A 15,951-nucleotide genomic window follows, 5' to 3' on the forward strand; every position below is an offset into this window, starting at 1 on the left:
CCTTTTTAAATTTGGGCAAACTTAATTGAAAGCTCTCTGTTTGAATTATTATTCAGCAGAGGAAACCTCTGGCTATTGGAGGTAATGGTCCATTAGACAGACTAGCTGCTATTGTCCACAGTGTTTTCACTCACATAACACTTCTTTTTACTGTGATGCTGGGATCAAACCCAATGCTTCATACGTGCTAAACAAGCACTTTACCAATTCTGATATGTCCTTAGTCAGGTGGGTGATTCTGTGATAAATCTTTCGTATCTTCTTAATGGACTTTTGTCCCACCAAGTCTTAAGCAGTTTTCCATGACTATGAATTAACTGTTTAAAAAATCTAGTTTGAAGGCAGATTTGAGGATATACCCCAATAATCCCAGCATTTGAAAGGTAAGAGAATTAGGAGTTCAGAAGCACCGTGGCTGCATACTAATATAAGTCACTTTGGATTCTAAAGTATACTCCTGAAAAAATAACAAGAACCTCTTGATTGACCTTTTTACCTTGTCGGTATTTCCCCAGTCCTCCACCATAGGTTTTGGGGTTCTCAACCTATATGCCCAATTTATTCTCTTTGCTCTACTTTTAGAAGAAATGCAGGCTAAGCACATTCTTTTCCATTATTATATTAAGTTATGGGTACTCAGTCCAGTTGTATAGCAAAGTTAGACCTAAATTATAACCCTAATAGAGTAGCAGACTCTTTGGGGTATTTTGAGTCTTGAATTGTCCATTGTTTATTTTTGGCGTATAAGCATATATGTGGATGTCTTATGGAAGGACTTGATGAAAGAAAATGATTGACAGACATAATTGAGAGATTATTCACATTGAGGATTCAAATATACCAAGTGAATTGTCTGAAAAGAAATTAATCATGAGAATAACACAAATTATTTCATACATTTTAACACAAACTTTCACTAAAATTCTGTCTTTATTTCAGATCAATCATTTTAACTTTAATATAGAAAATAAAAATGAAAACTTTTATAACATTCGATAGTTTGATTCATTTATAAAATACAAAAATAAAAGCCATGTTATTAACAAACGAAGAGAAGCAAGGGATAACTGTTTTTCTTTTGTTTTGAAGGAAGATTTCTCTGTATATCTTTGGAGCCTGTCCTGGCATGTGCTCTGTAGAATAGGCTGGCCTGGAACACACAGACATATGCCTGCCTCTGCTTTCTGAGTATTGGCATTAAAGGCATATGCCACCATTGTTAGGCTGGGATAAACCTTAAAACCTCCCAGGGAAATACCTCTACAAAGGAACAACTATTTCTCACTTCTGTGCTTGTAATGGGTATACATTAAGAAGAGTAACTGCTGGAGAGGTCATAAAAGTAATGCATGCAAATTTGGAAGCACCTAGCCATCTGTATCCTACCTTTCTGCTATCTGTTTATCATCTACATTTGCTTAGGGGGTATTTCTTCAAATAGTAGAAATGATATACTGTCTCTTCAAGTGACATACTGGGATTTGAGTCTTACAAAACACCATATATAGAGATGAAAGCTTCATTTGAACATTCAAAGCCTTAATCTTATAAAATAATACGCAAGAAAAAATTAAGAATCCTTACATCATATCTTTCTTTCCCAAGGAATACCTTAAATTCAGAAGCAATAAAGGCAAAAGGACAAAAAGTAATGACATTGTTTATATTAAAATTTAATTTTTACATGGAAAAGTGTTACCATAATTTGTCATTAATAAAATTACAAGGCAATAAGCAAGATTGGAGATAGCATGAGCCAAAAGTTTAATACCAGTAGTCTATACATTATCTTAGTGAAAAAGCAACAATGGAGAAAAGGATGGAAAAAAAGAGGGCAACTGACTATGGAATACTTTTCACCATTATTTGTTCACTTCCTCTATTAAGATAATTATGGTTTTCCACAAAAATGAGCTTAGACATTGTTGTATCAATTGTTGGATCTATGAAGGTTATAATTCAAAGAGAGAAGCTTTAAGAAAGAGGTTTCCAGTCTTTTGACATTGCAGTATGATATTATCCACAAAGTATCCTGAGACACATGTAATCTGTGAGATGGAGGCTGGGTATACCTGCTTTAAGACTTCCTTTTGGATTAGTCATGTTATATTCATCTTCTTCCAAAGAAACTAGCAATACTCCACGAATTATCCTAGAAGGAACCACAGTGGGCATGAAAAATCAATTTTATATTAAACCAGTGAATTGGAGGTGCTTTTCACACGGTCACATTCAGTTTACACTGCTATAAAAACCCCACAGAATTAGCATTTTTCAAACAACAGACATCTTGCCTCTTAAGGTTCCAGAGGCTAAGTCAAAGATCAAAAAGCCAACAGATTTTGTGTCCAGTGATATCTGTGTTGTTCATAAACTATATTTTGTTGCTCTATTATGGGATGATACAAAGGTGAGATAATCCACCCCAGACTCTTTTATGAGGAAATTAACTCAAGTTATCAATCTTCTGTTCTCTTGATGCATTAATCTCTTAGATATCTCCATTTTTAACTTTTCTGCAATAGAGAATGAGTTTCACCCTTTATGTTTAACCTAATTTATCCTGACTCTCACAAATACATAGCAGAATTTTTACTAATTGGATCTTGGGGATGAAGGAAATAGGGCAAGCTTCAGGGTTGGTGAGACATGGCTTTTAAAGAGAAACCATAAATTAAACTTGAGACCAGAAATAATTAAGTATCTTAATAATTCTGGAGGAGGCTGACTATTCTAAATTGAAAACCCTAGAAGGTTTGGGTGTCTAATGAGGGCTACTTTTGTTTTCAATGTGATACTTTCCTGCTTCATCCTCTGAATGGTGAAATCCATATCATGAGGAAGGCTTGGTTCCTTGATATATAGAGGTGTTGAATGAATTAATCTGGAGCTATATGTCTCAGGATTTCTGGAGTGTGAGATGACAAATTTCCCCTGATCATGTACTTTAATTCATTTTTGTTATTAACTGGAAAAAGTAGCCTAATTATAGTAAGGAAGATTTCTTTTTCTAGCCATCAGACATGAGGGTTTCTCTTTACTGTTTGCAAGTACTTTGATCCTCTTGTCAATAGTTGTCTCTATCAGAAAGTCTTAATTATGCTAAAAATATTACTTGGGAATTATTAGTTTCACAATAGCCTAAGTTGCTGTATGGTTGTTTCCTTTTAACTGTGGAATCTTAGGTTAGTTTTTTTCACTGTTCTTGATTTCATTTTTATCATCTGTAAAACATTTAATGAAATTAGTAATGAAAGGGTGTTTGTAAAGCATACAGAGATATGAGAATTATTAAGGTACTCAAAATAGTACTTGGTATTTAATAAACATCCAGTAGGTGTTGTGCATTATTAAAATTTAATAGATAGCTATTCTTTCTATGGGACATTTACTCATACAGATGAATAAAAGGGTTTTGCTATGTTTGAGTCACCAGGACACCCATTGTTTCTTTGGAAGTTAGAAACCAAAGTTAGGTCTCAGAAAGGCAGACACCATGGCATTTTTTATCTAATAAATTAGCCACTAAGAAACACACTATTGTGAAGGCTTTAATATGAAAATCGGGCTTTTATGCTGAGAATCAACTCAAGACTTTGTTTTCTGAAACCCATATGTCACTCATTGATACAGAATGGTGAAAGTGGTAAGGCTCTTCAAGAGTGCTAGTCCCAAAACCTGGTATATCTCGTAGACTATTTAAACCTAAATTACTTAAGACAGAATCAGTTTCTGAATCCTCAGTGAAGGAGTACTAGAAATATCCTTCTAGGAAACTCACACTAATTAGAGTTTCAGGACATGGTGATGACTGGGATTTTACATATCTCTCAAAGTATTGTATTAAAGACTTCATCCTTAGATGAAAGTGCTATTGGATGAAACCTCTAGAACATGGAAGTAAGATCATCAAGTCAGAGGGGACATAGCCTCTAGGAAGGTATTGGGTCCCTGGCCCCTCCTCTTTTGATCTGTATTTCCTAGTTGCCAGAAAATAAGCTGTTATGCGCTGCCTCATATTTCTGCCCTTATATGCTGCCTCATTACAGGCCAGTAAACAATGATCCACAAACTATCATAGACTAAGACCACTGAAACATGGTCCTAAATAAAGATTTTTCTACTTTAAGTTGCTTTTTCTCAAGAATTTTATCACAAGATTGGTATGTGTTTCTAGAATTATGTGTTCTGAGAAATGTATTGTTTGATGATTCTGTCATTGTGTGAACATTATAAAGAACACTTAATACAAATTGAGATTGCTATGATGTCCCCAAGTGTCCCAATGTGATGGGACCAGCTAAAAGTTGGTGGCATAAAATTTAGCAGATGTGTTTTGTAGAGCATGACTCTGCAGCTCAAGTGATATTCCTGCAAAAGTAAGTCAAATTGTGTAGGTTGTATGCAGGCAGAGTGCTTTAGAATCAGTGCTGTAATTGTCAAGGAAAGTTGGAATCTCTTTTGCTACAATACTCGATGCAGGTGATGAAAACAATTATCACTATTCCTGGAGAGTAATTGTTGAATTTAATGTTGTAGTAAATAACACTTGGCTCCAAAACAAAAGGTCTGACATTTAATTCTTTTGCCTAGTTCTTGTATTTGAATACACTCCAGTCTGTTACTGTTGTTGAGTCAGAGTCAACATTGTTTTTAACCTATCATAGTTTATGACCTGTCAGTAACTAGAAACATGTAGAATGGCAAGCCATCTAGAATTAACCACTTTGATGCAATTAACAAAATTGATAACAATAACTGGGATTTGCTACAATATTTTCTGGAAAAGCAAACAATCTACAGGAGTTGCCATACTTGTTTCATAATACACTTTTTTTTTGTCAGAAGAAGCAGGCGGTATGCAGTTTAATACAAGCACATTCCTCCTTAGCAAACATTCTCCTCACTGCTGGGAGTAATTCAGAGTTGAGTTTAGCTTAACCACACCTGACACAAGCTAATATGATGGGGTATAATCAGAAGCTTCTTTTTCCCCAGCTTGTAGAAATTTGGAAGTATGTGCTTTTTGTTTGCAGTCCTAACATTTCTTACTTCCTTCAGTTTAGGAGTATTTTAACTGCCTTGTTTAGGTCTCAGAAAACTTTTGTATAGCTGTCTAAAAATTTTATTCTTATGATAAACAATAAAATATACTTATTAGGAGAAGCAAGATGATATTAACACAATTAGGATAACTTGTCTGTTCCTGTTTTTATAGTGAAGACTTGATCACATGAATTGAAAATCTGTTTTTTTCCCCTTTTGTGATTTTTATTGTGTTGAAGAGTTAATCATTTTTTTCCTTTGTTATGTGCATGACATCAAAAAGAATGCTTCTCTTGACAGGCTTATAGTCTGATGACTTGGCTCTGGGAGTCTGGGCTTTTGAATCTAGACTTGAATTAGGAATCTTTGGATTTGTTTTTAAATTCAGTCCATATCCATGGTTCTTCACAGCAGAAACTCCCTTTCTTCCAACATTCTGTTGTTGAAAGCAATCCTTTAATGGGAATAATGGCATCATGGAAGCTTTCTGAGTCTTAGTTTCTGTATCTGGATAAAAGGTTAGATGAAAGTCCAGTATGCTAGGACACTGATACTGTCATCTCTCTCAAGCACACAGCATATTGTAATCCCTTTTTGCATCAGGTTTGTACCTCAGAAGAAGCCTCTGTTTACCTGGGTTATTCAATTACTGTACTTACTAGAGTATTATGACAAAATATTTTCTAAAAAACTGCACTAATATAATTAGTATTAGGGTAGGGAATAGAAATCAGTGGCAGAGAACTTGCTTAGCATGTGTAAGATCCAGTACTTGATTACCAGGTTTGTGAGAAGAAGCAAATGTCAAATGTCTAGTTGGACAGTCAAGTACTTAAACTGCTTTTTTCTATAGCCAGGCTGTGAAATAAGTTTTGTTTTAACCCCTCTCATCATACCCCTTCAGTGACTTTTGTTTTGTCCTTTGTTGAAACCTGAATTTCTCTTTCTGCTTTGGCCTTTTCTTCTGATTCATTGAGTTGAACACTGTATAACTATTTCCTTCTGTAGGCATTTGTTCAGGTTCTGCCTTGGATAGGGCTCAGAGTCAATGCATTCTGCTGAGTTTTGTTATTGTTGCTGTTGCTCTTAAGAGCTAGGAGGAGAGTGGGAGCAAGTTGCTGAGTAATGTGGTTGATACAATTATTATGTCCAGAATAGTTTGTGCTTAATATTTTCCACTTTTAGCCAATCTCCGACAGTAGCTCAAGTATTAGAGAATTGGACTGGAAAGCACTACCAGTTCTCCTCTTCTTATCTCCATTGTGTAGCTATTGAATCAATTTCTTACTTTAGATTTCTATGAGTATGGCTTTGTGTCCAATATTCTGCACTCTATTGCATTTTTCATCAAGGTTTCATCCATTAACATTTTTTATTATTTACTGTTCAAAGAGGTCTGGATCGGAAACCTGGTGGCTTTTTAGTCTCTTCTGACTTTTGCAGTCTATCTCTGTGAATATGTTTCTGTATAATATACAGATAATAAAACTTTCATTATATTGTTAAGAGAAGTTTAAAGGAGATTCTCTCCATGAAAATATGTAATATGTTAGATGTTATTCCATGAACATTTCTGTTCTTCCTCCTTTCACCTTTCTCCTTACTCTCTGTAATTTTTAATCATCTCACGAAAGTACTATAGGGATGTGTTTGTAGTTCTATGAAAATACATGTTTTCATAGAAATAGGAAGCCTTTCTTCAACATATATTTCCTGAATACTTGTGAAAACTTGTGAAGCTGTGGAAATGAAACTAGATCACATGCACAAATTAGATTGCTAGTAGATTTTACTAATGTGTCCCAATGATACATTAATAGTTTCTTAATGACTTCCATCAGCATGCTAAACATCCATGAATAAATATTTACCTGTATTTTTGTTAGATACTTTTAATTATTTTCTCTTATCTTTGTGCACTAGAGTAAATGGCTGCTTCTCCTTCTACTCCCATTTTCTCAAGCAAATACCATCTGCCGGTAAGCCACTATAAAGTTGAACATCAGCACATGGGCCATTTTTTGATGCTTATTCAGAGCATTCCTCAGGTTTTGCAGAGTCTTTAGTATTTCTCTACTATTTTTCCAGGGAATGTTCTTAGCTTTTGTTATCTATATCTCCAAATGCTTATCTCTGCTCTACATATTGCTTCAATTTGCAAACACCACCACTTCTTTCAAGCATTCTGAACTGTCCACAATTCTCATTATTTGTGGAATTGCAGTCCCTTTTTAGTACCAGAAAAATTCAAAAAGCAATGCAATGCACTGTATTTGAAAATAAAGAATGCATCACTAATTCTGTATTGAAAATATTCCTGCCTCGTTGAAGTGAATATGTGCTTCATTTATATTTTTTCAAAATGTTTTACCTCTATCTTTGAAGTTACCAAAATTTTGCATCAGGAGATACTGTCTGTGTTCATTACAGAATACAGTGGTGAGAAAGCTACTGGCCATGATTGATAGATAGCAAAACACTCTAGACTAGTATAATTAAACACCTGCAATCCCCATACTTGGCCATCAAGTCTGACACAAGTTGAAGGCCAACCTGGGCCACATAGAGACACACTTTGTTTTAAAAATTAAAAAACAGCAAAAATACCCAGAATAGTGAGACTGCCTTTTTATAAGTGGTTATAGAACTTCCTAAGTCATTATTTCAAGAATATGCTTTTGGACTGTTTACAAAATTTATGTGAATACTAACCCAAATTCTACTGTCCTAGAATTTGTATTGAATGATTTAGGATCTTCCTTCCTTCCTTCCTTCCTTCCTTCCTTCCTTCCTTCCTTCCTTCCTTCTTTCCTTTCTTTTTTCTTAAGACAGGGTTTCTCTGTGGCTTTGGAGGTTGTCCTGGAACCAGCTCTGGTAGAACAGACTGGTCTCGAAGTCACAGAGATCTGCCTGCCTCTGCCTCCCAAGGGCTGGCATTAAAGGCGTGTGCCACCAACGCTTGGCTGGATTTTTCTTTTTTGAAAACACGGTTTCTCAGTGCAAAATCCCTGGATGTCCTGGAACTTGCTCGGTAGACCAGCCTTACCTCAAATTTTGAGACCTGCCAGCCTCTGTTTCCCAAACACTGGGATTAAAGGTGTGTCCCAGCACACCCAGCTGCCTAAATATTTTTCGTGGTAAGACTGTTTTCTCAAAACAACCTTTTTTCTTCTGTTACCCAGTTTTGCAGATTTCTTTTATTCTCCTAACTATTATATATTACTTGGCCTGGCAATATTATCTCAAAATGAGTCATTAAGAAGTAGCATATTAGTTATGACCCTTGCTTCATGGAATACATAGTGCTACCTAATTTATTTTTCTTAATATGTATCTGATATAACTTAACATTCATCAACTGCTTAGCCACCTAAATACTCCTATGATATATTCTGAGAATGCAAAATAAAAATAAACATCAATTAATCCCATTTATCAAACAAGCAAGTAAAATCTCATTCACCATTGACTTATACAACACTTTTGCTTATTTTATTACATGTGTTCTAGATAATGGGTTAAGCTTTCAATATATTAAGTTTTAACTTGTAAATTTTACTGCTGTGTCTGTTGAGTCCGTGCGATAATTTTTGATGTGTTAGTGTTTTTATATGGATTAAGAATGTATGCTCTCATATTTCACACTGTATTGAACTTGGAAAAACTTTAGATTGCTTAACTTAAGTATTAGGTGCTTTAAAATGTTCATTCCTTTGTCTTAGAATCAGGCCTCTACTTATAGCATATACAAAATATTAAAAGAGATGGAGAGAGTAGAATTCAAATAGTAACAGTCAATCTCTCTTCACAAAGAAGACAATATGTGTGTGTGTGTGTGTGTGTGTGTGTGTGTGTGTGTGTGTGTGTGTGTGTGTGTGTGTAAAGGAAGGATTTCATATTCAGGAACCAGATCCAATTAGGTTGAATTCTAGATTTTTTTCTTTTGGACCAGAGGATTATCTGTTCTTCTATGTTTCCTCTAAAAGTGGTGTGTCTCTGGATACTAATTTGTCAGGATAATAAAGAGGATTGTTATGTAGTAGATGTAGAAGTGTTTGGTTAAAATGCAGAGCTTCAGTTTGTGTTCAGTATGATTTTTAGTGAAATGACAAGGCTTTTTTATTTTTAGAGTAATGATTCCTGCATGACTTACAGATTCTACTTTGTTATTGACATTTAAATACTAAGACATGGTAGTTTCTTCCTAATGAAGTGATGAACATATAACCATGAAAAGTCCCTTTCATTGACCTTTGTTTCTTGGGATGAACATAATGTTTACTTTTAATTAAATGATCCAGTGCTGAAGACTAGCAGATACTAGATTAGAGGGCATTTCTAGCTTGAAGAGTTTTAGAATATGGATAGCTAAATGTGAAAGCCAAGACTGAAGGAAAGATAATTTACTACAGTCATTCCTAGTTGGCATGGACTTAATGTATCTCCTAACGTATCTCTTATTTCTCTAGCGTGCTTAACAAAGTGACTTTGTACTAGAAGTGAACAGAAGCTTGCTTAGGTCCATGTTACCTGAAAATGAGATTCTTGGTCTTCATTACTCACCTGCAGATTCATCTGATTGCTTTGAGAACAGTGGCAAAAGGGTTCTTAAAATGTTCAGCTAGAAGGTGTCTGCCTCTGCTCAGGCTCATTATACAGGAAGGGTATTTAGGTTATCCTCTCCACTATTGCTTGGATTATCAGTTGGTGTCATCCTTTTAGGACTCCGGAAATCTCCCTAGTGCCAGATTTCTCCTTGAACCTATAATGGCTCCTTCTATTAGGGTATCTGTCATCCTGCTCTCCTCTATTATTCCCTTTGACTCAATCTTCTTGCTCCCCGATTTACTCCTCTCCCCTCCTCTTCTCCCCCTCTCTCCCAGCTTCCTCTCCCCAACCCACTGTGCTCCCAATTAGCTCAGGAGATCCTGTTCCTTTCACTTTCTCTGGGGAACCATGCATTCTTCTCTTGGGGTCCTCCTTGTTTCTTACTTCCTCTGGTGGTGTGGATTGTAGGCTGGTAATCCTTTGCTCTATGTCTAAAATCCATATATGAGTGAGTCCATACCATGTTTGTCTTTTTGTGACTGGTTACCTTACTCAGGATGGTTTCTTCTAGTTCCATCCATTTGCCTGCGAATTTCAAGTTTTCAGCAAGGGACTGATCCAGACCTTTGAACGTGGATGTCAGTGAGGAGGCCTCAGCACTCTATGGTGCCTCTGGTAGCAGAAGAGTATTTATCCCTGGCTTAGGAAAGGACTTTGGGAGCCCATCCCATATGGAGGGAAACTGTCTCAGCCTGCACAAGTGGAGGAAGGCCTAGGCCCTTCCCCTGATGACATGACAGACTTTGGCAATTCCCTGAGAGCAGAGGGGGTCTGGGTTAGGAGGTTGGTGGGAGGCAGGAGAGGAGGAAAGGGAGAGGCAGCTGGGATTGACATGTGAAGCAGGCTTCTTTCTAATTTGAATTAATAAATTAAAAAAATATTCAGCTAGTGCCCATCAACTTTAGAGGATTTTGGCCTTTTTTTGGACTTCCTACTTGTAAATCCATAGTTAGAAAGCTTTGGTAAATCTGTTTAACTTATTATTAATCATAACTATTAAACTCTGTCTTAACTCTGAGCATCCACTTCCTTATCTATGCAATATAAACAATCATGGCACCTACTTTAAGGCTTATTTTAATAGTTATGATGATAAGATGGTATCTCATACTCATCCAATAAGGGTTAGATATCATTTCCATTATTATTTTACATAAATATCTGCTTCGACTATTTGAAAATTGCATCCTTCAAATAAAATGCATGAATATGAGTATCATTTTGATTAAAATACATGTCTAATTACTGTTCTTTCTGAAAGAATGAGATCAAAAATTAATTAATATAATATCTAAGTATGTATTTGAGACAGATTCAATTGGCAGCAGCTTGTCAGTGATACAGGATATGAGAGAGGCTAAAAAACAATTTTTTATGGTGAAAGACTCCAGACCCCTAAGGGACACAGGGTCCGGAGGAACCCCAGAAACTCAGAAACCAGACCAAGAGCTGCAAAAGCAAGAGGGTTTATTGAACAGATGCACATTCGGGTGTCAGCAATATCGGGTAAAGCTGCACAACCCAGCATGGGGTGTAAGCTCCTTATTTAGGAAAAAAACGCACATCAGCATACAGGCAAGGTGCACAAGTGATTGATTACAAAGTATGAACTCATGTTAGAGTGGTCACCCAGGTGTGACGTGCTTTTCTACAAAGGAAAAACCATAGTATGTGCCCTGAAAAGACCCCGATTGTCTGTTGTCCTGGTGTGACCCAAAAAGGAATGTTTGTCTGCCCTCGGGTTGGGGCCAATCCTTGTCCTGGGCCAAGGCCTGTGGGAAAAATTTTCTCTCAGCAAATTAAATCTTTCATTACTCCATTTCTTTTTGTGAGGTTTTAATCCTAAAACTTAGGTCCTTCTTTTTGCTTAAGAGCCTGATATTGCTGGGTAAGTACTAGGGCTTGTGTAATGGACAAGCGTTTCCCACATGTAAAGGGATTTTACTTCTGTGGGACAGCAGAAGTAAAAATATTTATACCTGAGATAGACTTGTGCCTCCTGTCTAAGTCCAGGAGGATACGGGAGGTCATGGGTGATTGTGTTTGGTTAAGTATTTGACGATATAAGAGTTTGTGACAGACAGATCATAAGTGTTTCCTGGTAAGTGTGACAGAAATCTCACTGCCCATATCATGGGCCCAAGAAACAGAGAGCGTCTGAGATGCAGTTTTTACTTGGGGATCTTAATATCTTAAGGCATATACCCATGTGCTACTTCTAATATCACCATCCAATGGCGTAGATCCTCCACATGAGCCTATGACAAAAGTTCTGGGCATTTTGAAGCAACTGGAACTACTAACCCACATGAGGCTACCTACTCTCACTAAATACTGTCTGTGAAGGACCTGCTCCAAGTCATTTATTAGTAGATTTTTCTCTTAAGAAGTAAAAACCTGTTGGGTGTTCTTTATTAGGTCTGTACCCCAAGTTTAACTGGATTATTTGGTGTTTTTTTTTTCAGGAATGTACAAATGTCTTTTTGTTTTTTGTTTTTTGTTTGTTTGTTTTTCGAGACAGGGTTTCTCTGTGTAGCTTTGGAGACTATCCTGGCACTCACTCCGGAGACCAGGCTGGCCTCGAACTCACAGATATCTGTCTGCCTCTGCCTCCCAAGTACTAGGATTAAAGGCGTGTGTGCGCATTCCAAGGTCCTTCTCTTCTTTAGGAATTTCGGTCACTACAGCTTCTGCTGAAGTTATCAAGGAGGCCACCCCAGCAGCATCTAGTAAAACAGTTCTTACAACCTAGAAAAAAAATGTTTATAAAATGATTAATGAAAACACACAACATAGAACAAGCCATCCAATGTTTAAGAATTGCTGACTCATTTACCTTTGTTGGATCAATGATTCCCTTTTCTACCATGTTCACAAAATCTCTGAGCATAGCCTCATAACCAACTCCCTAGGAACTCTGCAGAATTTTCTCAACTCTCAAAGATTATTCAACACCTGCATTCTCAGCAATTTTCACTGAAGGAATTTTGAGTGCTCTTTTAATGATTTCTATACTTATTTTCTGATCTTCATTTGAAGGCTTTAAGGAATCCAAGGCTGGGATGCATGGAGGCAGAGCACAGCTAACTCCTAAAACAATGCCGTTTTCAATAGTTGCTCTTGTAGCATTGAGAGCATCTGTAACTCTGTCTTTCTTCTCCTTCACTTCAACATCCCTTGTTCCTCCAACCTTAAACACAGCTACTCCATCTGAAAGTTTAGCAAGTGTTTGTTTAGCTTTTCCTTTTCATATTCACTAGTTGTGATGTCTAGCTGCTTAGTGATATCTTGAATGCGTTTCTCAATTTGAGTTTAATCATCACTTCCTTTCAAAAGCATGGCATCACCTTTGGGGACAATGATCTCTCCAAATTTTCCTAAATCATGACCTTGAACATCATCAAGATTTAGTTTTAGCCCCTGTTCTCCAAATTGCACACCACCAGTAGCAATAGCCGTATCTTTAAGCTTATTCTTCCTATTGTCCCCAAAACCTGGAGCTTTAACTGCTACGACCTGAAGACCAGCTTTTAGCCTGTTCAAAACCAGTGTGCTTAGAGCTTCTCCATCAACATCTTCAGCAAATATGACCATTTGTTTCCTATGAGCATTAGCTTCATGAGCAGGTGTAATGGACTGGACAATAGAAATTTTCTTTTCACTCAACAGAACATAGGCATCTTGGAATTCACTTTTTTGATTTATTGATGTCTGAGAAATACATCTTCTTTCAAACTTCATGCCTTCAATAATTTCTAATTCATCATTCAAGGTATTTATATCCTTCAGTGTGATGACGCCTTTCCCTCCAACATTTTTCATTGCATCAGATATGATGTTTCCAATGTATATGTGTCCATTTGCGGAAATTGTAGCAACCTGAGCAATTTCTTCATGGGTTGTCACATGTTTAGATTGTTTTGTTAGTTCAGCAATTACAGCATCAACAGCCAACATCACACTTCTCCAGATTTCTACTGGATTAGCCCCTTTGCTGATCTTCTCAAAGCCTTCCTTGGCAATAGAACGTGCCAGAACAGTAGCAGTGGTAGTGCCATCCCAGCTTGTTCATTTGAGTTATTGACAATATCTTGAACAAGTTTAGCTCTGATATTTTTTGTATTTATCCTTTAGATCAATTGCCTTTGTAAAAATAACCCCATCTTTCGTTACTTTGGGACTTCCTCAACTCTGTTCAATAATCACTGTTCTTCCCTTTGACCCCATTGTAACAGCTACAGCATCGGGTAAAAGGTCTACAGCTTGAAACTTTAAGGATCAAGCATTTGCACCACATTTTACATCTTTGGCATAGGCCCGAGTGACATGAGGAGCCAGCGCCCGGGACACTGGTCTCATCTGGCAAAGGAGTGTGGGTACTCAAAGCATTTCTGCAGGGTGGCTTCGGGAGGGCGCTAGGCGAAGCAGGCTGGTGGCGGGGAGTGAGGGCGATTATTTGGTGTTTTGTTGACTGGTTTCTTCAGTTCTTTGTATGTTTTAGAAATTTGCCCTTGGCTAGATGTGGGCCTGGTGAAGATCTTTTCCCATTCTTTGCACTGCTGTCTTATCTTGTTGATTATGACTTTTGCCTTACAGAATCTTGTCAGTTTCAGGAGGCCCAGAATGTCTAAAGAAAAATCACCATGACAGTTTCCATAGATTTTTTTGTCCAGTGAGTAGTACTCCATTGATTAAATGTATCACATTTTCTTTATCCATCCTTTAGTCGGAGGACATCTTAGTTGTTTACAGATTCTTGCTATTACAAACACTGCTGTTATGAACATAGCTTTACAGATGTTGGTGTTGTATGAATGTACATCTTTGGGTATGTGCAAAGAGTAGAATTACTAGATGGTGAAGAAGACTGATACCGAATTTTCAGCAAAAAGTCCATACTGACTGCCAAAATGGTTGTACAAGTTTTCACTCCCAGCAGCAACAGAGAAATGTTGCCCATTCTCCACAACCTCTCCAGCATAAACTGTCTGTGGTGATTTTTTTTCTCTAACTCTTCTAGCAGGTGTAAGATGATATCTCAGAGTTGTTATGATTTACATTTCTCCAAATGCTAAGGATGTTGAGTATCTTTAAGAAATTTTATTCCTTTATTGAACAAACAAAATCTCAATGGACTAAAGACCTCGATATAAATTCAGCCACATGAGCCACTTAGCAGAGTAATGGGGAGGTAGCATTGAATGAATTTGTATATCAGAAAACTTTCTGAACATAACAGTAGCATAGACACTCAGATGGTCAATTCAGTAATGGGGTCTCTTGAAACTGAGAAGATTGTGTAAGGCAAAAGACATAGTCAGCAAGAAAAGACAGCAGCCCACAGAATGGGAAAAGATCTTCACTAAACCCATATCTAGCCAAGGGCTGATTTCTAAAATATGCAAAGAACTGAAGAAGCTAGTCACCAAAACACCAAATAATCCAATTAAAAGGTGGGGTACTGAACTAAATAGAGAATCCACAATAGGTTTTTACTTCTTATGGAAGAGAAAAATCTACCAATAAAAGATTTGGAGCAGGTCCTTCATAGACTGTTTTTGAACAGCTCCAGTTACTTAGAAATGTCCAAACATTTTGTCATTGTATCATATGGAGTATCAACTCCATTGTATGGTTATATTAAATGTTGTACCTTGTCACATACTTTAGGATATTAAAATCCCCAAGTGTAAAACTACATCTCATTTGCTCCCTGTTTCTAGGGCCCATGATATGGGCAGAGAGTTTTCTGTCAGAGTTGCCAGGAAACACTTATGATGTGTCTGTAGGTATCTATTACATCTTCAAATTTCAAACCAACCACACCCACTTAAACTTCACATTATTTCCTCTTGGACTTAGAAGGCAGGAGTCTCTCACAGGCTCTCACTAATTTTACTTTTACTTCCCCACAGTAAACTACTATGGCTTTAGTCCAGTACACATGTAAGTGAATGCATCATTAAACCATTCCAGTTGATTGATGACCACTTAAATGTATCCCTTATGATGCAGTTCTCAAAATGGAGACAACCCCAATTTGCTTGTACTAATTGTGAAGGTGTAAGGCTTCCTGGTGTTTCACTTACACATTTTGTTTCATTAGTTGTTGTATTTTTAGCTTTTTTTAATTTTTATATCAATTAGAAAAAAGATGGTTTTAAATTTCAATTGCAGTTCTCTCTACCTCCCATCTTCCCCTGGGCCCTACAAATGCCCTACCTATCCTATATCAATTCTTCTCTGCAGGGAGTGTTAGGTCTTCCATCGTTGGTCTTTGGAGTCTGTCATATCCCT

At 36.9% G+C, this 15,951-nt stretch overlaps 1 pseudogene; it reads right to left on the reverse strand.

Moving 5' to 3' along the window:
* Nucleotides 1–14,043, reverse strand: part of LOC113838189 — a 60,074-nt pseudogene extending 46,031 nt beyond the window's left edge.
* Nucleotides 14,044–15,951: the final 1,908 nt, after the last annotated feature.

Source organism: Cricetulus griseus, unplaced genomic scaffold, assembly GCF_003668045.3.
Source record: "Cricetulus griseus strain 17A/GY unplaced genomic scaffold, alternate assembly CriGri-PICRH-1.0 unplaced_scaffold_2, whole genome shotgun sequence".
Taxonomy (NCBI): Eukaryota; Metazoa; Chordata; class Mammalia; order Rodentia; family Cricetidae; genus Cricetulus; species Cricetulus griseus.